The following is a 27096-nucleotide window of genomic DNA, read 5'->3' as shown; positions in this document are numbered from 1 at the left end:
ATGGGACATACTTCATAAAGTGACAGGGAAGAACAAGAGTGTGCCATAGACAACCATGCCTTATGGCATCTAATTTGTTTGCAGTGCAGAGGTAATTTACCTCTCTACTTTCCCAGCTTCCCTTTCCTTCCTATCAGCAATTGCTAAAACACAAGTACATTGTCAGCGGTAAGTAAGGTGTCCCACAAAATGGGGTCCTGAAGCGACACAGACTAAAATATTAGAGTATGATCTCTAAGATTAAAGATGTGATTAATCACGTTATTTGTAACAAGTCACTTTATCCTTGAATATTTGTTTTGTGTTTTCTGAACTAATACATTACATTGACAAACCGGTACACTGATTTTTCACAGGTGGTACTGTGTTTCTATGGCAATGACAAGGTGTTTCCAGAACTTCGTTTTAGAAAGTTCTTTATTATGGCAACTTTAAAATTGTTACCTTCAAAATGGTTCTGCTATTTGTATTGGATAGAAGAAAAAAGAAAAAGTAAACCAAACACAACCTAAATAGTGGAAGAACACTTTTTACAAACTATTTTTTCACCCAGAGTAAAGCATATGAATATCTTGGAAAATAATCTTGAAATGGTTCATTCTGAAAACTTACATATCCATTCAATTTTTGATGCTAGGTCTAAATTCCAATAAATATAAAGCTGTCTGGGTGAAGTAGCAATATCTAAAACCTGAGACTAAAAATATTGTCTGCTGCAAATGTGCCCTTATCACTTTCCTAGTTATCTGTATCACCCGAGCGAGGGAAGAGAAACAGCAAGCTTTAGGATATATACATTAGCTTAGCCCTCTGTTGGATAGGCTATATCATTTAAAATTAAAAAAAATTCTCATGAGTGTTTTGGGAAGGTCTTGACCAGAGGTACATTCCAAGTGATACTTTTTATCACTGTTCCCTCCTAAACCTGTTCTTTGACTGCTTCTGCAGCATAAAAGACTTTGCAATGGCCACTGCAAATGAAAACTAGAGCTAATTACATTTTGAGTCCCAACGACCCAAATTAGAAAGGAAGACAGGACAGAATACTTCTTTTGGGTTATGAGAATTTGTTTGAGTCAGGATGTGAGCTTTAAGCAGGAAGCAGAAGTGTATGGGGATGTACTAGAGTGAGCACTGAAGCTTTCACATACACCACAAGCTCCTAACCAGCACGTGGATCTGCACAGTTCCACTGCTGTGGAGCCTCTAAATGTATTTCTAAGTTAGAAACATCTCTTAATTTCTTTTGCACAGCTATGCTGAGAATCTGTGTCTAAATAAGGGGTTTGGTATTTAAGTAGTGATAGAGAAGGTAGGTCTATAATTCCGTGCATCAGGCATGCTGTGCTTCCAATATCTGCTGTACAAGGCTGGCAAATAGAGGGTTGTAACCATCTATAAGGAGCACTTGCTCAAGCAAGGAGCATAATACAAGTCTTTCATGATCTGTTAATGAAGCTTAGAATGATTTCTAACTCGTTTGCTTGGCTACCTTTTTAAAGTCAACACTTGTCTTAAAAGGATCCTACTCCTAAGCAGAGTAAAGACATGGAAATAGTCGATCATGTATTCCTACAATTTTCACACTACTGCTTAGAGCCTGAGCTGAAAGAATGAGTACCACTCTTCCGTGCATAACTGAAAACACGAAAGTGCTTCTTATATTTACAGTTAACTAGTTTAAACGTACAGAGGCAAACTCTAGAGCAGTGGGAAGTTTTAGGAAGAAGAGTTAATTCCATAAGCAACTGTCTACCTCCTCAAATCACTAAACAAAACCACTGGTCTAGCCCAGACTGGGTTAGGTATGGGGATAAGGATGCATCACAGTCATGGCTGCTTGATCAGACTAAACAGCTGGTTCCCACAGAGGTGAGACTAAACAGCTGAACCCCAAGATTAAATCTTCTGTTTGAAAATACTGTCATGACTGTCGACAGATTACCTGAAGAGATTTCTGAAAAGTGGGCAATCAGCCAAACTACAAGGTAATTATCTTGCTCTGAAGTGGTTAGATTTACCATAGAAGATCAATCTTTCCTTTTTCTGCATATACTTTTTGATTCTGTTTTCAATCCTGCAGGTGCAGGCCTCAAACATTGCTCCCTTTAATTTAGAACAGTCTTGGTATTCTTATCAACACTGGTGCTATAATTCGGTCTCTTGGGATTCGCAAATACCTCTGGGAATGGTCATTATTTGGCAAAGAATCTGTGCACAGCAATTGTGGTGGCATTATGCTATGTAACACTGGAAAAAGGAAGGAAAGAATTATTGTCTGAATAATTTGAGGATATGGGGGGTGGGGTGGGGGTGGGGAGTATTTGAAAAGGAGGAAAATTATTACCACAAGAGGAAAAAACTGCAAGAGGTGAAGACCAGAAAACAGGGAGTTTCTGGGAGAGATGGAAGAAGAAATTAGCCTTATGGAAGGAAAACAAAAGGCATAAAATGACATCTTAGGGGCAGTCAGGTTTTTAAAGTGTTGTTTTATATACATTGTTGTCTTTAAAACATTCATAAACAGAAAAAAGGAGTGAAAATGGAATAAGATGTCGAAAAAGGAAAGAAAATAGAAATAGGCTGGAAGAATCCAGATGGCCTTCACTAAGCTTTAAGGCTGACCAAACTGAAGGTAGAGGCTGTGGTCTTCCTGATTTCAGTAAAACCAATATTTCGACACTGTGTATGGGTCAGCCAAGGACCAAATTTGGCCAGCCCTGCTCAGTTTCTTGGGTGTGGCTGATCCCACTGGTTTCACTGCATTTACATATGGAGTAAGATATTATGCATATATGACGGAACGATCATAAGATATTAAAAAGTACATTTTCTAAGTAAAAATGCCTGCAATATTTTTTTGATGGAAAATACGGTATCTGGAGTATATGTTAAATCTATTAGATGACTTTAATTTTGTTCTTTGACAAGCACATGTCCTTCAAATGCTATCAATAATGATTAGCAGAGGACAAGAGATGATTATTGAAGGGACTGATCATTACCATGAAAATAAATACTGTAAGCTATATACTGTCTTCACTGAGTCCACTGCTCCTTGAGGCAGAGCATTGTTGCTGCAGTAAAATCTCCTAGCTCTCTGGAGTCAGATATATTTTTTTGATTATTTTTTTTTTTTATAAAGACTTAAACACCCAGCTAGATGACTTTGGTCAGGATTTAAGTAAAAGGAGATAAACATTTTTATTTCTCTGGTTTAAATATCCAGGCATGGACCATATCATCAACTCAGGTGTAGGTGTTTTTCTACTTCCAGCCTGTATTGAGTATGATTCACATAAGACTCTTTCTGGTGTAATCATTAATAAAATGTGTATTGTCACTAATTTGTTGTTATTTTCTTTTGCTGCTTTTTTGGATCATAATATAGGACATACAACTTAGAGTACAGGTGTTAAATTTTTCTATCCAGTGTTTTCAAAATTAGTTGTTTCTCTTAGTTCAGCTCCTAGCAGACTCAGCTGTCCATCATTATAATGATCAGTCACTGTTATCCATTATTAAATCTGTACGGATGGGATGGATTGAAAGGTAAAAAGGTAGGATTATTCTTATTCCTAGAAGAATCTTTCTTGCCTCAGAACTGAGGAACAGTGGTGCAACAAAGCAAAATAAAATGGTTTGACCTATTTCCAAGCCTGATGTTTGCAGGATAAATAAAACTGCTACAGCTAGAACCTGAACTTTTATGTTACTCGTGTTTTTGAGCTACAGGTCAGATTCATTCGGCAGTCTTGAAAAACCTGGAAATTTTAACTTTAAATCCTGACAATCTCTTCTCTCACATCTATCACCCATGAGGCTTTTTCTGTCTATCCAGTAATAATAATCCACACTGAAAAGAGCAATACGTGAAGACTTCATTGTATCTAAGAATTCTTCATTTCACATACTGTTCCTTATTAATTGCAAAAAACTTTGAGGGACAGAATTATCCCAGATTGCTGGAACTGACTCTGTCTGAAGGGAATGTTTTGTGAAGATAAAAGTGGGAGTTAAGATTAGGTAAGTATAGCGAAGCTTCTGCTTGAATTTTCAGAGCCTCAATTAAAACAAACCCAGGTCTAATCTCTGCAAACACAGGTGACAGAGAGGTCAGTAAATGGCTAAACTTGTACAGATTATAAAAGATGGGTTCTACCTGCTTAGGAACCTCAAAAACTAAAAGCCTGCTTGCAGAAAGAGTTAGCCCAGTAGGAAGAAATGTTTTACAGTTCTCCCAGCCAGCTGCCTAGATTTAAGATCCCGGAGAAGGCAGATACTCATGTTTATTGAAAGAATCATTTAGGTCAGTGAATGCAAATAAACAACTGATCATTCAACAACCTGAGGATACAGCTGCAGAGCAAGCAACATTCTTGGTGCTAGGGGAAGAGGAGAAATATGGCAATGAATGCATTGGAACCTGCATGCAGTGGGCCTACTGTCTTACATTTTGAATGATGCATAGGGCTCTTGTATATCACATTCTTTATGCTTAGAGTAATACAGAGTGCAGTGTGAAATGTAACAGCTAGGGTTCAAATCTTTCTAAGGTAGGTGACATATCACTCTGCTGCTGACCTTGAGCATTTCAGTATCTGCATATAATATTAGTATTTTTGAATGTTTATTGCAGCTGATTAATTGAATTATTGGCAAGTTAATGCTGCTTACTTGCTAAAATAATTCATTTATTATTCCTTCTAAGTGGTTTTAAAATATAGTTAATTTCAGAAAAGAAGGAGCATAGCCTAGAAGGGCTTCTTATTTCTGCTAACTTTGCTCTTGCTCTCTGAAAAGGTGAGGTGTACGGGTCATATAGTTCCTCCTATCCTTCTCTGCAGCGGTGCAGCAAACTGGAGTTAGAGGAACACAGGTACAATTTGAAAGAGGTTCTCATAATCCCTAATATTCCTCACTAATGCTGGGAGGTCTTTGAAGATTTTTTTCTCTATTTTTGTACATGGAGGAGTTTGTGTAAGAAGGGAACAACTCCCCTCTCACACAATAGCTTTGACATCATTCCTGGCTGATGAGCTCAAGTTTGAGGTCTGAGTACAAACTGGAAGAATTAAGGTAGGGGCTAAGAGGAACTTTGCAAGAGCTGATTTCAGAGAAAAGCTATAGAATTGTTTCCTGTTTTCCATGAATTTCTTTATCACAAAAAAGAAATATCTTTTATCCTAATAACTATTAAAAAAAAAAAAAAAGGATGAGCCAGCTTGCATGATGCTCTGCAATCTGTTGCGGACATGTATGTTGTGGACTACCTACATGAACCCGTGTATCTCTCCACACTTTTTTACTGCTGACCTTCAGCTTTGCACACCTGTTGCATGGTACAAATTGAAAAAAAAGAGTGTCAGAAACTTTCCATAAAACCTTTATTTCTGTGACCAATTATTTATTGTTCCCTTTACAAATGACTGATCCTGTTCCCACAGAACATACCTAACTTACTAGCTCTTCTGCCTAGAAATGAGAGAGACAAATTAGGTCTAACCCATGCCAAGATCTACCAAATGTCTGTTCTGTGTAATTATAGAAGTAGAGAAGGTTATTTTACCCTTTAAAATCTTCTGTTAGAATTTTATTTTTGTTGGTATTTGGGGATTCTTAGGTTTATCTCTTTCTGGAGGATCAAATGAGAAACAGCATGTTTGATTTTTATATCTAGTAATTCATCAGGTAAGATAAGGATTTGTACATTGCAAAGCAGTATTTCAAGGAAATAGCCTTTCAATTTTGGATGCCAGTGTTCAGAATGGCACTACAGGACAGGGGAGTAAGGGCAAGGGTCTCAGCTTAGTTGCTTGTAGACAGAAAGTAATCTAACCAAACTGCAGAACTACCCATTCCTGCTGTGTAGCTTACTGCATGTCTCAGGTGAGAACCAGAACTCAAAATTTGTTATGTTCACATGAATTAAAACATGCAGATACACTGGAATTATTTCACATTTTGTAATATTTTCTGGGAACCTTAACTCTAAGGAAGTTACCACGACTACTTTTTTAAGAACACTGGATTTTTTTTTTTCTTTTTTCAAATATTCTCAATTAAAGGGCATACAGAGAGTTGGGGAGCCTGTTCGATTGTTATTTGAAAATTTTCAACTGACTTCAGTAGGAGCAGGATCAGTCCTTCTAGATCACCAAGTGGTGGCTGGAAAAGCTCAGAGAAATATTGTTCTTAGGTTGAAAGGAGCAGGAAGAGTCCGTGGTATTTTGTGCTAGAATTTCTACTACACAAGAATGTCAGAGGGTGTGAAGTATTTGAAAGAGGAAAAGGAAGAAATATAATGTCAGGTAATACTGGATCTAAAAAGCCAAATACAAAGCCTAATACAAAGTCTGTACAATATAAGGACACATTTAAATCCTAAATTATTCTAGAGTTTTAATGAATAGTCCTGTTAACATTCTTTGTAAGCTAAGTAAATCTTCTTAGAATTCTTCACAAATCTCAGCTACCTTTAAAAGATTACTTTCTTTTGACAGCTATATTAACATATGGCTCTGCATAAAGGAATCATGTTGAATACATGCAATGTAATATTGGGATATACATTCTTAAAAAAGAGATGAGAGGATCCAGAAATATAATCTTCTTCTTGTAATCCTGTATTAAACCATTCTGTACTGCTACATTTTTTTATATGACTGTGGAGCTCACAAAGATTCAGGCAGAAGCAAAAAAAAAAGAAAGAAAATGAAGTCTTCTCTATATAAATCCCCAGTTACACCTATAAAGAACTTTTGTAATCGGCAAAGAAAGGAACAGCCCCGAGAACTAATCTCTTATTGCATGAATTTCTCTCTTTTTCTCTTGACCTTGGCTCTTCCACACCCCCAGAAAGTGCGCCTCTGCCTCGTGATGAGCTTGCTGCTGCTGCTGCTGGCTCTCATGGCATGCCTTTTCAGCATCAATTTACTGTTTGACTAATCCCACACTGAACTCACTCAAATGCTGAAAGGGCGTTTAGTTTCACTATCAGCTGGACCTTCAGACATGACAAATCAATTGATTTTGGGGCATGTGATGAAAATGCGAATGTTTAATTATAAATACTGTTAGTGAACTTCATAGTAGGGTCTGATCTGGGCAGAGACTGGATCACACAGCCTTTGCTTGGAGCTGCAACTCATCTTAAAGGCTCAGAATGCCATGAATACGTTTGCCTCTAGGCATTTATATAAAAAAGTGGCTTAAATATGGTTAACAAAGGAGAAAAATCTGGTTTTTCTTCTGAAGTTTGAATTAACAGTGATTTCAATATTAGAAATAGACTGAGATTAAATCTCATAATGTGGAAAGTCTGAGATGTTCCTAAGGGAAGGTCATACTCTAGTTTTCACAGTCTGTCTTTCTCACCATTACAGACTGTAATGCTAAATACTACTAAGGGTATTACTTCTAGGTTTAGAAACAAAACATCTATTTATTTCACCAGATAATGCAAAACGTATCTATAAACTGAAACACATGAGTAGACAGCTTTGGTGAAAACTGGCATTACAGCAGACCAAAATTTGAAGTACTGAGTAACTTTTTTGTGTGTGTCTCACATTGCTTCATTTCTGGCTTTCAGGATTTTTAGACCTCCTTAAAGATGTTTCTTGAATTTTGGTGATTTTTTTTCACTCAGACAAGGAAATAGTTATTTAATCTGTGGCAAAACAGGGCCTATTGCAGTTTTTGGGACACTCTTCCATCTTGTCAGGGCAGCATGCTGTCTTAAATTTTGCAAAGGAGCTGTGTTCACAAACCTCATGTTTACTGTGTGCCTCTGTTAACAGTTTCTCTCCATCCGCTCTTCTGTTGCTATTCTACACTCCTTCAAGGGACAGAAGACTGCAGAGATTCTGCTTGTCCCGGGAAGCATCCTGTTGTATTTCTGCCTTCACAAATAACTTTTCTTCCAATCTACTAGGTATTTTTGATCAGCTCACAAACTGTCTTCATTTTGCTATACCATGAATTACTGGTGGTGTGTGCCACAGTACCACACTGTAAGTGCCACCATGTGCTGTCAAAAACATCAATTACAAAGGAAATTTTACATCCAAAACATTTATTAAATGTGCAGATTTGTGTGTTACTTTTTTTGTACCTTTCTTTGCTGTTGCTGCCAAGATTTTATTTGAATTATATCTGTTTGTTGATATTCTCTCATTAACACTCTGTGCTCCTCATAATCTCTTGCAGCATCAGGTTTTGATGTTCGCTCAAGTGCACTGCTTTGTATTACTCTCCAGGCTTCACAGGTAAAGACTGTGGAAGGTTTCTCAGCGAACACTTTCCTCCCACAGTGTTATTTTTCAGTTTCCTGAGAGTGGGCATTATGCATTCAGGGATTTGATATTTTTAGGGTAATTTTCCCTGTGTACATTTTTGGATTTTGGCAAAAAATGCTGCATTTCTAAAACTATCCTTACGCTGCTTGTTGTTCACCAACTGTAATTTTTGTTATTTTTTTTGAGTAAGTTTCTGTGTTTGTTATTTGCCCTTTGTTTTTCTTTCTTCAGATGTTTTGTATTCTACAGTGTTCTTGGTTAAAAGGATTTATCTGACCCTATAAATTTATTACTTTAATGAATAATTTAATCCTATTGTGAACTTTATATATATTAATAAGAGTTAGAATGAACATTATTTTCCAGAATTGAGTCATTTCAGGTGCACAGAATAAATGTGGGGTGCATACCTTGAATCACAAACCTCCTTCTAATCCTTGATGCGCCTAATTTGTGTAGGCCCCAATGCATTTTCTTTGCTTGTCAACTGAAAAATCATGAATAATAATAAGTTTGGTCCTACAGCTGCAACATGTTTTACAGTCATGAAGGGAGCATTTTCTCATTTATCTAATTTTTAGGAAGTTAGAAATTTCCATGGGTATCGATAGAACATGCATGTTTCTTAGTTCACTAATAATACCTCATTTTGATAACTGTTTTTATAACTATTGTTTCCAAGACTGCATGAGATATGTTAATTGGATTAGAATCATATCATCATAGAATCACAGAATGGGTTGGGTTGGAAGGGACCTTAAAGATCATCTAGTTCCAACCCCCCTGCCATGGGCAGGTACACCTTCCGCTAGAACAGGTTGCTCATATCCAGCCTGGTCTTGAACATTTCATGTATGGGGCATCCATAATTTCTCTGAGAAACCTTTTCCAGTGTCTCACCACCCTCAAGGTAAAGAATTTCTTCCTAGTATCTAATCTAAATCTCCCCTGTTTCAGTTTAAAGCCATTCCCCCTTGCCCTGTCTTTACATGTTCTTGTGAAAAGTCCCTCTCCAGCTTTCTTGTAGGCCCCCTTGAGGTACTGGAAGGCAGCTGTAAGGTCTCCCTGGAGCCTTCTCTTCTCCAGGCTGAACAACCCCAGCTCTCTCAGCCTGTCTTCATAGGAGAGGTGCTCCAGCCCTCTGATCATCTTTGTGGCCTTACTCTGGACTTGATCCAAAAGGTCCATGGCTTTCTTATGTTGGGGAAACCAGAACTAAAATCAGTACTCCAGGTGGGTCTTACAAGAGTGGAGTAGAGGTGAAGAATCACCCCCCTCAAAGTTAACAAAAAAATATTAAGTAAATTAATATTTTCCCTATCCAGTCTGTTGATAAATATTAGTAACTTACATATCTCATTTGTACACAGCTCATTTTGTTTAAAAAATAATTATTCTTTATAAACGTTAACAGAAAAATGCATTATCGTAACAAAAAATAGCATGCAGTTACAAAAACTTGCTTTCATTCAGTTTCTGTTCATCTTCATCCCAACAATGACTTTATTAAAACAGTGACTTCTCATAAAGGGGAAGAGAAAACAGGCATTTGAACAGATGGGCTTAATAAAGATTCTGCAGTATATCTGCCACAAATGGTTGAGCACCACTACTAAAGCAGGCCTAAGATATGACTGAGAATAAAGAACTTCCAAATCGTTTGTGCTCTCAGTGAAGAAGTTTTAGATTAAAAGACAAAGGATGTGTCGTAAATGTGCATAGATCAAAGAGGACACATAATGGAACCTTGCTATATAAAAGGGGAAATCCACTTTCTTCCAGAGTAATAAAATTGCAGTATGCTGCAGTGGGAAAACAGCAAATTGTGTGCTGTATTATTATTTTTTTTTAACTTATTGCCACTCTTAGTTGAGAGGTTGAGATATGGTTTCTATCTTTTGCCTCAAAATATTTTTACAAACCCCACACAAATTGTTTACAGTGTCACCAAAAATAATGTTATTAAAGCTTAAAATTTTCACAGTTACCCTCCTTATGAATCTTTTGTGCAAGGTGGGAGGAAGTTGCTCTTATGATTCATTCTCTGCTATGGACGTTTTTGTTCCTAATAGTGCATGGAAAATTGAAAGAGGTTTTTAAAGCACCACGTTTGGAAGTACAGATCACTTGATATATGTAGTTACTGAATAAGAAATGTCACAATGAATACAATATATATATTTTTAAATTACCACAACTTGCTGATAGATTTAAGTCTAAACTGACTTGTTGCTTAAACCCTAGTGAAATGTGAAATTCAGCTCTTCTACACATTTGAAAACGGGGCATGCTCCTGATGCTTCCTGCATTTCCATGGTCAGGGAATTAGACTAGAAACACTGTGTACTTTTATTCTCTATCTTTTGATGAAGAGTTCTTCACTGCCCCGGAGAATCACAAAATAGCACTTCAGTGCATCAGTGGCTTGGCTTTTGTTCCAGGTAAATTTAGGTAGGGTTATGGGTTTCTTTCAAGTGTTGTCTCCTTCCACAAAAATGCCAGTTCCCTTAGTTTGCAAAATTCCTATAATGGTTATGTCTCCTTGAAAATTTGGTTTTATATAGAGAAATAGTTTTTTAGTGAAACCTCAATACTTTGGCTGTGAATAATTTAGGGGCAGATCTTGCTTTTAACTATTCCAGTGCTTTTGTTTAGAAACCTCCTATTTAAATATCTGGTTTGAAAAATTTAACTGTTTTTTTTAAAATATGTTCAGTATGAGACCTGTTATTTCTTCAAGTACAGACTTTTCTTTCAATATTAAGTTTAAACCTTCTGGTGATATGATAAGTAACTGCCTAGTGTCACTTACCAAGCATAGTTTATTTTGAGAAGAACTTTTACTGATGCATTGTCACTGTTTATTTTATTTATACATTAACCTAAATCTAACAGGTTTACAAAAACAGACAAATGCTGCTGCCTTATTTAAAACAGATAAATACGGAGATGCCAATCTAGTGTATCATGTACATGAGTGCATTGCACAAAAATAATGAATTGCTACAGTAAGGCTCCATTTGTAGAAAAGTCTGCTTGGCCTTCATTTTTTAATTAAGGTTCTTGCTGCCTACCAAACCTGAAAAGAGAACTGAAAATGGGTATTCTTTCTCTAAAAGAAGTTCTGAACACCTAGTCTTGTATTCCAAGCATTTCTGTGAATGTTGAAGTGCATCTGAGGAATACATTTCCCTTCTCCCTTGTAGGAGTTTAGCTGGTTTTTGTAGGTCATCTTGCTGAAAAGGGCTATTGTGAGGGAGCAGTTAGAAGAAGCCCAAGCAGTAGCTCCTTCCACCTTTGCTTGGGGCAGTGACCAAGATCTGAAGGTCCTGTGTTTGGTCCCCATCTGAGATAGAGTGTGGCTACAATGATGTACCCCATTGCACCTCCCTGACTGTGATCTACATACCACCTTCCTGATTTGGCTTTCTAGTTTGACCTTGGGCCTGCCTCATCGATATGAACTTGCTGGGTGCTTGCTGGGCTCTTGGCTGACCCTGGTTACCAACATTGGGTCTGACCCTGACTTACTAACTCAGTTTCCTGGCTCCTTGTCAGGGAGGCTGCTGGCCCTGTCTGCCTTGTGATGCTCGGTGCCCTGCCTGCCTTCATTTACAAGGCAACCTGTGCTTGCTGTTTCCTGACAGTGATAAAAGAAAATAAACATAGTACTCTCTAAACTTTCTTATTTTAATTATTTTGGCTTAAGTTTCTGCTCTTTGTTACTGTCATCCAATTACTGATCTGTCTACTTGTAGTGACCTTGAAGCTGCACAAGCAAATACTTACAGTTACTTATGTTGTCACATTCCCTACTTCCCACATTTAAATCACTGCATCCATCATCAAAGTGCATGTCACTTCACACTAATCGTTATTTGATTAGCTGCAAATTGAAATTATCTGGATGAATTGTCAGTGGCAATGATTTAGCCATAGCTCAGTGTAAGCACCAGGGTGAAACATAAGGGGGATGGAGCACAGGAGCTGCAGAGTTAGCTCCTGAAGAACAATTGGAAGAAAGGGTATGATAGCTACTTTCAGCTTCCCAGTACCTTTATTGGAATGAGGCATATAAACAGGATAACTGGTTCAAAGACTGCAACCATTTTTTGATACTGCATGCTTAATTTGACAATGGTCATTAAGAATTAAGCAGTTAGTCCAATTGCCATGATTCTTCTTGGAGGCTTTATTATCTGAACTGTTGTGCAAGAAAATGTGCAATTCAAAATGCAAATGTTCTCATGCTCTTGATGCGTTTGAGTATTCCTGAATGAAGACACAATATTACTTAGAAACAAGTCCACCAGAAAAAAGAAAATACACTTATAAATAAAACATAGAAGAGACAGCTTATTTCCTTCCAAACTCAAATAGTCTATTTCATCAGATATTTAAAATAAAAATCTTTGAGATAGGAGATGTTTTGAGAAAAGGATATATGTTTCCATTCTCAAGACATTAGATATTAAATATTTTTCTTTGCCGCTAATATCTGTGTTCTGTGTGATATGTCTTTATAAAAGCTGTTTAAGACATTTATTGAATTCAAGGACAGAGAAAAAATTTGTATTCAGTCTATGAGCTAGAGGGACTATATGTATTTATTTGCATAATACAGAAGCATCAAAACCAAAGACCATATTCTGTTATAAACAAAGTAAGATTGTATAGCTATTAGTAATGGGTGAATACAAGACCAAAGTATCTTCAGACACTTTATGGAGGAGGAATTACATGCTTGAGTGTAACTCAATGGAATAATAAAAGGGAGCTCTTGCTAGGATTATACCTACAGATGGTTCTTCTTAGCTGTCAGTTTATACATAAAGAAAAAAAAAATCCAAAGAGGTTCATCCAGGGTGATATTAAATGTAGCCAGATAGGGGTCAGCGTTACTAGTTTTGCATAGTAACAGACTGGGCCAAACGCAATGTAACCTTGAAACCTTGCATGATTGTTGTGAAGACTGCACACAAGACTACCTAAATCCTACGAGCTCTGGCTGCCAAAGGCAGAGGTGGGCGAGCAGGGCATAGAGCAGAGCAACAAAGAACCTCCCAGAGAATTCTAGGAGGAAATCAGAGGCCTTATAAAGTCTTGCCAAGTCATTGATCAGCAGAGAGGAAATGTTTTGAAAATCAGTTGTATTGAACACAGCAAAGAATGACTTACCTCTGGCTTTTGTTGCTTATTGTTGAGGTTGTCTGATAATCCAGCACTTCAAGAATGAATTGCAGTTAAAGTACAGTGAGTCCCTGGTTTTGCTAGAGTGTAGGGCACTGTTGTGACATAATGCATGCAGAAAGATAACAGTACTGAAATCAAGATAGAAAGATTAATGTGTTAGTTAACATATCAAGTTAGCGCGGGATGAAGTGGAAATACAACTAAAAGAAAACTGAAATTTACTTAAATAAGAATGATGAGCAACAAACTGAAAGTGCCTATTTAAACCTAGGAGAAAACAAGGAAGAAAGTGAATACAGCATCAAACCCTGTACTAACCCAGCTCTGAATCTGCCTGGGAACCCACAGAAATGCGAAGCAGATTCCATCTTTCTATTTGTAGTAACTGCACCTTGTCTGTTCAAACACTGACTCTGATTTACTCTGCTGCAAAAGCCATGTTAAGTTCAAGTGTCATGGTACATCTGGTGTGAGATAAGTCATTCACAAAACTTGCTTAGCAAAACCTACTATTTGAAAGGTTGAGAGGAACAAATGCCTGTTTTAAGGGTAGCATAGGAAAAATTTAAGTGTACTTTCTTTTGAAATCTAAAGACCCACTAATACAGCCTGAAGACAGGTGTTAACATATCAATGTCAACTATGCGATGAGCATAAACAGAATCAAATAAGTCAAAAAACTTTCCGAAAATCAGACAACTTGTTGATACTGAAAAAAATACGTCTGAAGAAGATTATTGTCTTTTCCACATTCTTCTTATGTGTTTGATTTTATAGGACTGGGAAAAAAGCATGAATTTCTGATCATTTTGCAAGGTCTTGTATTGATTATCTTAAAGTGAACTAAGTAGCATTAAGCTAGTGAAATATCTGTTGATCCCAAACTATTTAACTATACCCCATTGTGTAAAAGGACTAAGTGTAATTAGGTATAAAGCAAATAATACTTATTATGTATTGATTCTTTTACTGACTACACCAGACCGTGAAGCTGTTTGGGTTTTGTGAGAAAGTTATAAAGACTCAGGTTGGGGAAGTGGTTGCATAAAGGAATGTTATGTTATGTAAAGAAAGAAAAAAGTAAAATAAAGAAGCAAAAAATGCTTTGATTGTACATACAACTCTTCAAAAAAAGCCTATGTTTTTCTGGTAATGGGAATATGACCTCAAGCATTAAATGCTGCTCTTTCTTCTTTCTTTGATTCCTCAGATCTGTGTGAGGTGTTATTTGTATGTGAATGTTGGTGGAAAGAAAAAAGCTACATACAAATATGAATACACATGCAGGGGATTTTGGTGAAAAAGTATTGGTAATTGCTTTTGCTAACCCTGTTTTTACACTGAGATCTATAAAAAATATCTCATCAAATCAAAGAAACTGAGAAGGAAATCTAACTTCTAAACCTTGAGTGAGCAGTCATTTGCTTTAGAGGATTACTTAAGCCATAAGGTTGAGGTGCCGGTTATGGAGGGAATGTCTTAATTACAAGGGGTCAAATAGTATACTTCTTAGTGTAAATATCACTGAGATATGTTGTCATGAGTGTTATGGAACATCACATATTTTTATATATACAGATATACGAAACCTTTTAAAGAGATTACAATCTGAAGAACTCACACAACTCACACAAGGACAGTAAAAACCACTTAGCTGAAGGTGAAGTCAGTTTTTGTCAGAAATTCCGTAGCATCCCTTTCCATCCTTAAATTTTTGGTGGGGGGTGGGGGGCTGGAAGCTTATGAGGTCTTTATGGACATAGGGACAGTGCTCTGATTTCAGCTTCCGGTATTGGTCTAGACTGAGTAGACAAAGGGTAGCAGCACTTTCATGATACCTGGTGATGTTTATACGTAGACACTATATGATAAAGACAAATAAAAATAGTTGTTCTAACTTAATTAGATTCAGGTACTTGGATGAAATTTTATTTTTTCAAATTTTTAGGAGACTGTTCTAACAATCGCAAATTTTGAAGAGTAGGTTAAAGGGAACAGGTGTTAGTTGACTTTTCTGCATCAGTAACAGAATTAGAAGTTATATTCAATATAAACTGGTCCTCAAATTGCTTTGTTCATCCAGCTGTTAAGTAATTATAATAACTTTGATTTACTAAATATTTTTTGTAGTATTTACTAAATAGTGGGTGAATTTTATGTAAGATGTACTTCAGCCCACATATTGTGTTTCAAAATCATTACTCTGTTTCTCAAAATCACTGTTAGGTCTGTGGACAGCATTTTCAAATATTTCAGAATGAGTTAAGCCTCTGAAGATCAGATAGTGGGGCAGGTTGTTTAAATGTAGACTTTAATAAGAGAGAAATATTTGATTTTTAAGTTACACTTTCAGTTCCCAACTTCTTTAGTAAAATCAAGTCATTATAAGTGGCAGGGTGGATTTAAAACAGAGCTGATTTAATTTCTTAGAGCATGTTTTTGGCTATTTAGGAAATCTGAACATAAGCTGTAGTTAAGGAGATGATTTAAATTCCTTGCTGAAGGTAATGGAGTTTCCATTGTTGTCCTACTTCCTCTGGTAATGCTGCTGAAAAGTTTGGGTAACAATGAGATGATAATGGGAGAAACGTAGAGATTCAGAGTAAGTTTTAGCATCCCCAGCTGGACTGAGCTTCTTTTGTTGTGACAGTGTCAAGTGACTGTACTAGCAAATGGATTAATTCTGCAGTTAAGAATTTTATCTCTCAATTGAAAAACATTTATGGCTCTGCAAGTAAATTTCTCAACCCAACTATCACTTTTAGGGTGGTCACTCCAACACAAGGAAAATAAATAGGTAAATAAACCCTACTTTCTTTGCTTATCCTTGAGAATACTAGCCAGGCAATCACAAGAGGGTTTTCTCACTATCACGAATTGTATCTGTAGCAAATACTAACAAAGGTAATATCCCAACAAAAACCAAGTTAATTTCAGCCTTTTTTTATTATTTTTTTTTTATTTTCAGTTCTGCTCACTTTCTACATTACAGTGAGGTACTCGGTCATTCTTTCTGACTTTCCAATTAACAGGTGAGAGAGCTACTGTGTTCTCATTGATTTTTTCAATGGTGATGGGGTTTGATTGATAGCCTTACCTATTAGTTCTTCTTGTTTTGAGACCTTGAAGCCACAATCGGTTAGCATAATTTAAACAGGATGTTAAAGCCCAATATATGTGGTTAAATCAAAGTCTGGTCTTGATTTCAAGTACAGTGTATACATTCATGTAGAAAATTACAAGTAGCTTTGCTTTTTGTACTAGTTAGAGGAGTATAATTTGCTTCAATATAAAATCACTTCATTATTGTATTATATAAATTACCTGTACAAGTGCAAAAATAATGATTTATTGCGAGAAAGAATAAATTATACATCTCCCAGATTGCTTTAGTTTTCTAATTAAAAAGTATAAGAAACATAATTTTACTGATAAAATAAAATCTGAGCATTTGGCTGTGCAATAATAAAGTTTAAGAGAAATACATTTAAAATTTATGTTTTGCTAGCCATAATTTGGCAGTTTCTCTTGAAGTAATTTAGGTTAACAGATACAGCCCTCTGAAGTAATTTAGTTACTGAATGTCAGGCATAGAGATATCTGAACTAAAATAATCATGGTCATTAGTAGTTTGACTTTGATTTTGTTGTTGCTGACCTTGCCATGCAAGAAGATAAACATACTGTATCACTGTGTATATGCATGCCTGGTGTGTTTAAACATGAAATCTCTTTCTTTTCCAGCAGCATGCAATAGTGGGGACCACTACATTTGTGTATGTATCTGTGTATTTATGTAAAACCAAATCTGCATGGACCAAAAATGTAAATTCTAGCTTTATATTAAGAAATATTCCTACTGTTTCTTAAGCATCCTTGACCTTGAAAAGGCTACATAATGGTTCTCTAATGCTAGCTATTCTGTTGACATAAGATTTTAAAACAGTTTCTCTTTGCCAGTACACAAACAATAAAAAACAACATAAAAGATGTTGCAATACCATAATAGGGGTTGTGGAAGATTATGAGGTTGCATTTTGAAACTGAGAAAAAAGCTTTGTGGTCACATCTCCCACAGCTCTGTCTCCGCAGGGCCCTACTGCTTACCTGTCTTCAACTGGAACACTTTGCAGTTACCAAGTACAGCCTGCGATCATGAAAATGTATATGCTTAGTGCATGCCCATGAGTTTGTCATTGCTCAGATCTCCATATATCACATGTAAACAAGGGGACATGGATGAGCTACCATGGTTCTAAGCCACTTAAAAAGACAGCTTGATAAGTAATTTTTGATCAGCAGTGAAATACTGACAAAAAAGGCACAATGATATAGCTAAAATACCTAAAAGGTATACACATTCTCCAAATTGTTTCACTTATGATCTTGTTTCAGTTACTGAGAAACCCTTATCAGATAGAAAGAACATTATAGTCCAAATCCACTAGATCTTGAGCACCTTCAGTATGATACAGCTTGCAGTTACTCACATCATCAGCTTTTAGTCACCCTACATCTGAAAGATAAGTGACAACTTCTGATTACTGAAAAGTTGAGCACTTCCAGAGGGCAATCCTCAATCTCCATTGTTGTCTGGAAGAAGCCTCCCTTCTCACCGCTTGTGGGGACACTAAACATCTCAGGGAGGCACAAGGTATGAGTATCTCGCATAACACAAGACACTTTCCATGTGTCTAGCCCCCTTGGCTGCCTCCTGGATAACTCACCTAAATCCAAATTTTTCAAATCCAAAGACCAGTGTATTTTCCAGCAGGTTTTCCTTGATGTATCACACAGCCCCAAGGAAAGAGAAAACATGGTGACTGCAACATGAACAGATTAAAATAAGACAAGGAAACCTGTTAATTAGGAGGAAGGAGGTGGAAAATCAGTTACCAAAAAAACAAGTTGTGGAATAAGACATTGTGGGGAAAGAGACCTAAAGGAAGAATGAGGGGAATAATAGGCACTGTGGCTACTTTACTTTAAAAGAAAATTAATCTAGTGCACAAGCATATAAACGCTTGCTTATTGATAATTCCATAAGTTGCATGCATTTTTGTGGGAAAGGAGTGAGTTTGTAAACCTCATTATTATTGCAATATTGCAAGGTTCTTAGATTTCCTAATGACTTTTTTTTTTTATGACTTTTTTATTTCTGTATGTTATTTCCTACACTCATCATTTGTTTTAGTACACCTAAAAATCCCCTAATCTTCACAAAGTGTTTCTGATCTGTTGTAATATAGCCTATTTTATACATTGGCCATGGTCTGAACTGAATGCTGCAACATTTCTCTGCATGTAAGCAAAGGTTTCTGTGTCCTTGCAGGAACAAAGGACAGCTCAATTCTGAATCTGACTGATAGGGTTGTATCAATTAGTTGACTTCTTTATACCTGTTTCTGGTTAGATAAGGAAGTCTAAGCTGAGGTGATGAAGATTCTTGGACTCTGCATATGAAGCAATTGATTGCTTTGCCTTCCATAAAGTTCACATCTCAGGTAGGGAGCTAACCTTTTTCAATAGCTTAGACAGAATCAGAGGGAGTCTTCATAGATCCAATCTGAAAGAACAAAACTTTTTTTTTTTTTTTTCCCCTATTTTTTTCTCCTTCTATTTCCCTCATTAACTAAGATAGATCTCTAAATTAAAATAACTAACTAGAAGCTAAATGTGAATCTCAGAATCAATTTATTTTATAGCCATAGCAGAAGCCTCCTCCCCAGAGTTCTTTTTCAGTTCGTAAAACATATTACATGGAATTATAAAGAACCAGATCTAGAGTTGATGTAAACTTGCTTTGCTCTAATGAAGCAGAAAAGCAGATACTCAGAGGTAAGCTAACATAATTGTTGATGAGTTTAGCTGGGATTTTCCAGCTGATCACTTCTATGAAAAGTATTAATGTATATTTTGGACTAGATTCTAATGTGAGAAATCAGGGTAGTAATGTCATCATAGATGCCCATTGAAGGCTATAGCTGCCTTAACATTTTAAGTACCTTTGGAAAGTTTTCTAGATAAGACATAGTTAAAATGTTTCTCTAAAGATTTTCCATGTGCCCTGAAAAGGTGTTATATGTATTTTCAACTTGACAATTTGATTTACAGTGAGATGATTAAAAGGCAACAAGATAATAGAGTTTCTTCTTCAGTGGTCTGGATTAGAACTAAGCTGAGAGGGACAGTTTTCTTCAAAATAATATTGATTTTCTAAAACTTAAAAGGTAGTTAGGTCTTTATTACTACTCATAGCTCACAAGCAGTCTCCACCCTTAATTCAAAGTTCATATTATTGCACTGACCAGCTTACCGGTAGTTTGCTTCTTGGGTTTTTAAGATGAGTGCAGATGTGTTCCTTTATTAATACCAGCATATGAAGAAAAACCTGAGGAAGCAATACCTCTGAAGTTTCTAAATGAACAAACCAAGCACTTCTGATAGGCTTTCTTATGTCAAGGCAAGTGGGCACAAGTTGCTTCCAAAATTTCAGTGAGGTCGATTCCTAGTCCTGTCAGTGCTATGCTTAGTTGTAGATGCATGGAGAAGCTTAGTTTGGAAGAGCTCTCTGGAGGTCACCTGCTCCAGCACCTTGCACAAAGCAGAGCTGTCCTCCAAGTCAGGGTTGCAAGCACAGCCAGGACCTCTCCTGGTTGCACTGGGAAACCCCCGGGGTGGGGGGGCTCCAGGACCTGTCCCTGTGACCTACTGCCCACAAGCTGCTGACTCCTCTGCAGATGTGTTTGAAAGAAAAGTTTTCTTTTTGAGAAAAAATCTGAAGAAATATGACCTTAGATGTTTAAAATATTTACATTTTGTTAAGCATGTCTATAGCAGTGCTTTGAGTTAACAAGACATCAGAAACCCCCGGTTATTTGTTTATAAAATTATTAGTACTGATGTTTATCAACAAGAACTGCCTGAAATGGGTACAGCATGTAATATTTCAAGACCAATTTATTACTACCATTACCTAAGGACTTACTTTGTTAAACTTGGAAAGAAAAATATTTAGGAACTTGAATTGTGGCTACATCAAAAACTTGCAGACTACCGTCATTCAACTGGAATGTGTTGGCTATAGTTTAAAGTTTGTTGCAATTCTGATTTACAATGCAGACTCATACAAATTCTGCCCAAAAAAAGTACTGCTTTTTCAGTTTTGCATGATCAATATATATGTCAGGAAAGAAAATTAGTAAGTACAGTTCTCTATCAGACACATTTTTTTAATTAAACTTTTTCAGGTATGTCTTACCTGGTATTTTAATTCTGTTTGCCCATTCAGTTTTTTCCTAAGAAATGCCCGGATGTGTTGCCCTTTATTATAAACTCTTGGGGCAGGAAAGAAAAAAACATCTCTTGACGGATGGTTTTGGTGAAGCTCTTTTGGAACTTCAGCAAACACTCAAAAAAGTTTTCAATAATTCTAAATATGGGAGGTAACGGAAGGAAAAAAGGATTGTGCTGGTTCATTTAATAAATGTTTTGTATTGAAAACCAAATATAACTTTATTTTTTGTGAACAATTTTGGTGTTTGTGTTCTGTTTAAACAAATACATAAAAAACCCCAAACTAGCCCTTTTTAATTCATATTGTGTGATTAATAAGTATAAGATCAGAAGAAAAAACAGATTGGAAGAATTCTTAGAAGATAATACATTTTGCAATGGTGTTTGTTTACCATATTAGCTAATAACTTCCCTTGTTTTAAAGCGCTGCTCTATTCAGTTGATGAACTACAAAGCAAAAGAAAGTACACAGCATGTTTTTAGTCAGAAGTTGCCTCTGCTTAGTAATCAAAGTATAGCAGATATTTTTGAAGACTCAACATCCATGAATTATGCCTCTCTTTGTCTTCCACATTGTATGTTTCTGGATAAAAGAAACCACTAAGGGACCACGGAGTCAATTTTTATCTGCAAACTCAGCCTCCAATTTGTGTCTATAAAATGTATACAACACTTCATTTCCTTGGTATGTCTTCCTTGTTTCTACATCAAGCTCTTGAAGGCAGATCTTAATACAGATTACCTACTCCTTTATTTGACACTTTTATAATGGTTTCTGAATTTCAGTATATTAATCATTAAAAATACTAAAGTCACTCTCCACAGTGTCTACAAAGACCTGGCAGTACAAAAGTGAAACTTTCCTTTTCACAAAGATCAAGATACCTGCTTCAAAAGTTCAGGAAAGTGAACACCTTTGATAAAGTATCCAAAGGAGAAAGAAAAGAAAGGAAAAAAAACAAAACCAAAAAACCAAAAAAACAACCAAGGGGAAAAAATGGCTAAAATGAGAGCCCCAAATCAGCTGCTTTGAGGAAAATGTAATGTGATTTAATCTAAAGTTGAGCCAAGTGTGTGGGATGCTTTAGTTTCAGAAAAGATTTAATCTTATTCCTATCATAGGCAATTTTTGGTGGCTTCTATAAGGGGTTGACAACATTGGTGGATAAGGGAAAAGCATCTGACATTATCTACCAGGACTTGTGCACAGCATTTGACAGTGTTCCCCATGACATTCTTGTCTATACACTGGAGAGACTTGGATTTAATGGATGGACCACTTAGTGGATAGGATAAAGAATTTACTTCATTGTCCTGCCCTCCTGAAGGGTAGTAGGAACAGAATCTGTATCTTTTATGGTAGACTGCTTCCATTTGCCTTGACGAAATGTGTCCAGCAGACAGAACTTCGAATACCCAACCCCATGCAAAAGATCCCAGTTTCAGTTTCGTTATTTATTGTTCAATACATTTTTCAAACAGAAACAGTTGTGAGGTTTTATGTTTGTTGGTCTCTTCTTGCTGAAAAATAAACATGAAATCCTAGTTATTATAAGATTAAGTTAGTTTTGGAGACTGAAGAAAGATCTTCCTAAGACACATACATATGAATCTAAACAGAATCATTTTACTTGTAAAATTACAATATTTCTGCACCTCCCAGAGAATGAAGTAAGTAAGAACTCCAGGGAAAATTCACTGTTTATGGGAATCCAATCTTCTGGGGTTTTTTGTTTTGTTTTTGTTTGGTTTGGGTCTGCTGCTGGGTTTTTTTGTTTGTTTGTTTGTTTGTTTTTTAATAGTGTCTGAATGCAGATTTAGGAAGCCATATATATATATATATATATATATATATATATATATATATATATATATAAAAAAGATAGTATTGTGGGAAAACTATAAGATAAAAGTCAACACTGGCTATAATAGGAAAGGTGAAAGAGAACTCTGATATCAGTCTTTGACTGACTTCCTGATATCAGTCTTTGACTGACTTCCTCTTTCAACCTTCTCCTGTTCTACTTATATGTTATTTTCACAAAGAACTACGTTAAAAGATAACTGGCATGAAGAGGTGAGGAAACATATGTCCCAGTATAAATAAACAGTTCTCACTGAAATTGTACAGAATTTGGATACACAAATTAGTGTTGACGTAATGTGACAAATGCTTCTACTGACAATAAGCCAAATTGACATTGACCTTGATATTTGAATAAGGCACAGTAGCACAAACAGGATTTTGTCGATGTCACTTGTACATGATTTTTCCAGTGTTCCTTTCTCAAGCACTTAAAGAAATCTCTGTCCACCTGTATTTGATTCCTCTCCAAATTCACCAGCTGCTAATGTGAATTCACAGAGCAGTGCATCAGTTACTCTATTATGAAATGGTTAGATTTGGAGAGTACTTGCTATGTTTTTCGGTCATTTACACACAGGTGTAGATTGCCCATAAGAAAAAAAAAGTGACTTGTAGGTCTTGGATAAGAGTTTTATGTACAGATTGTGACAATTCTTAACAGTAAAGGGGGAAAGGCATACACATCCATTACTCTAAGCATCTAATTTTAGTCTTGTGACTTTGGGGATTGATTCACCTTGAATTCCTCCAGAGTCAATGGGAAAAGCTAAATTTCTCTAGAGAGGAAATTCAGATCCTTTAACTTATGTTACACACTTCCCATTAACATTTATAGGAGTTCACTTTTCTATTATGCTGCTGTCTAGTGATGTCACTGGATTTTCTTTTCTCAGAAGAAAACTGCTTGAGTATAGGTTTGTGATACCATTTAGTATCTGGAAGTTTTATGTGGTCATTGCCAGCTTAGTAGAAAACTGTTGTATATATTTGATTCCAAATAAGAATTTGACAGCAAAATAGATTTCTAATGGTCAAAAGTAAGAATCCTTTTGCACCTAGGTACATTTTGAATTCACATATACATATAGTTTGGGGATTTTCAGAGCTAAATTTCTTTTAGCCTCTACCCTTTTAATCTTGAGGAATCTTCACTGATGTGCAGTGCATAGCTATCATTGCTATTAAAGCTGTGCTCTTGTGCTACAATTAGCTTAGTTGTGCATTTCTATGGTGAAAAGCTGGCTTTGCAGACTATGCAGAAAATCCTTCAAATGCAAAATGTATTTACTGGAGGTTATAAACAAACCAGGGGGAGCTGGAAAATAATAAAACAAGACCATTACAGTGTAAGTATGTATAGTCTAAGATTCCTGGAGAAATGGAAAAGCAAGAACATTGTATAAAGTAGAGGAGAAACTGCAAATTTGAATGAGCTATTTTCCATGGATTATTTAAATATTCATTGTACCAGAGAAAGAGAATTACTCTATAAATTCACATTTAGGAAACTTTTCTAACAAGGGAGAGGCTTATGTAGTATCCATGAAAATAAATAAATAAATAAATAAATAAATAAATAAATAAATAAATAAATAGAAATTTCTGTCTCAATGTGCCTAAACAATCATTTTTAAGAGTTGTTCCCTCTAGCTTACAGCAGATTTAAGTAGTCTGTTCATTGTGAAGAAACCACAAGAGAGAAATCTAAACCTCCAATGTTTTAATATGCATAGCATGATGCTGATTTATTCATATGGTGTATCAAAACCTGGTTTCATTTGGAGATACAAATTCATCCCTGAAAACAATTCCTCCATTTCTCCTGCTAGTTTAGTTGTCTTTCATTTACCTTGTGAAAACGCTTCTTTATTTAGACTTTTCTGTGTGGTGTGATACCCTGATGTATTCTGCAGACAGCATTACTAACATTCACCCATAGGAAACAAGAGAACATTGATGTAGTTTTCATTTATTTTGTTGATTATAAATGCTACCTCACAAGATGTGTCAGAACTAGTAGAAGTGACATTTCAGAACTATTTTATCATTGTAATTTTAGCTGAAACTACTTGGTCAGCTTTGATGCAAATTTGCAAGAACTTTTCCATGACCTTTAAGTTCAGGTCCACGAACTACTTTCTGCAACTGTCAGTCAAGAATACCACTTGACAATTGGAGTTAACCTTGGCAACAAAATGCTCAGCCTGGGAGATTTTAAACCTGCTTGAGGCTGCTTCTGCTGCTCCTCACTGCTGCATCTCCATCTCTGTTTTTTGAGTGAAGCTCCAAGAAACTGTAACTGTGGCCCAGAGTGGCATCAGGTGAGGTTCATTTAAGTCCTTGTTCCTGCAGTCTTTACTTAATGCTGCCAAGGACCCTAGTTCTGGTAAGGAGGTGGTGTTCAGCATTACATTGGGTAGGACAGCACCATACAGTCACTAGAAAGGGAAAGATGTCTGTGACGTCTCCTCTCCCTCATTCTTCTGAATTAAGATACAGTTTCTTGCAGTCTCAAGGTGGGAGGAGACAAGCTGAGAGCTGAGGGTTTGCTCTGCCCTATGTTCAGCACATGGGAGGAGGGATGCCTGGGATCTAACCCTACAGGTATGACTCAGTATATGACAGCAAGGATTGTCTGGCTGCCAGAGGATACTCCTGTCCAACAGTATGCACTTATATAATTGCTTGTGAGAAGAGGGTTACATGCAAAAAGGTTTGGATGTAGGACAACAAAGTTGTTGTTTTTTCTGGTGAATACAGAAAAGGGTGAAATAGGTCAGCTGCAGTAAAATGTATCTGAATAGACAGAGACTTGAAGCCTAAGAAAGACACAATTATCAGCCCAAGGTGATACAGTGTATTGTATAGTTACAATCAGGCCCCTCTGTTACTCAGCAGAAGGGAATGGGTTCTTTTTAAGCAGGTATTCACGGATTTAGGCATTTGCTGAACAACCAATTTGAATTCTCTGTATGTTCATCATTTACAGTCAGAAGTGCATGGTATGGGCTCTGTATTATCCAATATTATCAGTGTTATTAGTGACACCTCATATTGACCAGGAATTTTAAGATAACATGGAATAAGGATTTATAGCTGTAGAAATGCATGTTCTTCAAAAGGAACTAAATTTTGCTGGTTTGCTTTAAAGTGCAGGGTTTATTAGCAATATGATTTCATTATATCCACTGATAAATGTAATTGGTTATAACATGTTGCCTTCTTCCTAAACATTAGGCCATTTATTACAAGGAATAAGCAGTATTAGGTTAAATATTTTTTTCAGAAGTATTGCACAGATGATACATCATGGCTCTCAGATTATTTTATTAATGGCAGAGTAGTGCCAGTGTACGTGGTGACATTGCCACAAAGAAGTAGGCTTGCATGTGATATACCAGGGCAGTGTCAATCCTGCTGTCTTTCCCTCTTTGTAATCCTTATTAGCTATACCATACTGACTTCATTAAGAAATTTAACAAAGGGGACCTGTGGAAAACAGTCTCATTCTCTACATTTCCCTCAGTTTTTCCCAGGCCACTCTGCCTCCTGTTCCAGCTTGAGGCAAGGACTCTGAGCATAAAATTCTATGTGGTTGTCACAGCTGAATTATTAAGAGAAGTCATAGTTGTGGAGTCAGCTAAAAGGGTTTTATTAATGATCAAATGATGATCAAATAGTAATTAATCAATGACTGAATGAAAGTCAAATGGCAATCAAATGGTGATTAAGAAATATAAAAAAGTGAATGTCAGTTAAACAGTGATTTAACAATTATCTAAATTATATTTTAGGTGGTGATTAGATGATGATTTAGACAATGATTTAGACAGTGGTCAAACTGCTGCCTACTACATGTCTAATTAAGCTATAACTGGGTGTATATGTAAGTGTTGCTAAAATACAATATACTTTTAGGCTTAATGTAAAATGTTACTTGCCTCATTATAGATATCTGATCCCAGGTAAGGGGCCTTTCAACTTTGAGGAGTAACCTTGAGAGGTGTCCCTGCCCAAGGGGGAGATGACCGCCATGCAGCCTGCTGTACGGCAGGAGAGCTCAATGGGCTTAGAGGGGCATCCACCTTACAGCATAAAGTGATTTACTTGTAGTCACCCCCCCCCACACACACGTAGGTCTATGTGCAGGAGTGTAACTGCAGCGGTTTTAGTTTTGTCTAGTCCCACCTTGGGTTGGTACTGTAAGCTCCTGATAAGACGTGGCCTAAATTCCTTAGTTCCTGGGAAGATGCAGCCTAGCACCATTCTCATGATGTGCTCAGCAGGGCTGCTGCTCTCAGCCATGCCTACTTGTCAGCGATGCCCAAACCACAGTGCTGTTCACTCACACAGAGTGAATGCATCTGTCACAGCAGTCACGTATTAGAGACTCTATAAAAGGGCTGAACCAAAGTTGCAGAGAAAACCCAGTTTGTAGAAA

This window comes from Falco cherrug, chromosome 3 (assembly GCF_023634085.1).
Source record: "Falco cherrug isolate bFalChe1 chromosome 3, bFalChe1.pri, whole genome shotgun sequence".
Classification (NCBI taxonomy): domain Eukaryota; kingdom Metazoa; phylum Chordata; class Aves; order Falconiformes; family Falconidae; genus Falco; species Falco cherrug.
Note: the sequence above shows the minus strand (reverse complement) of the source record.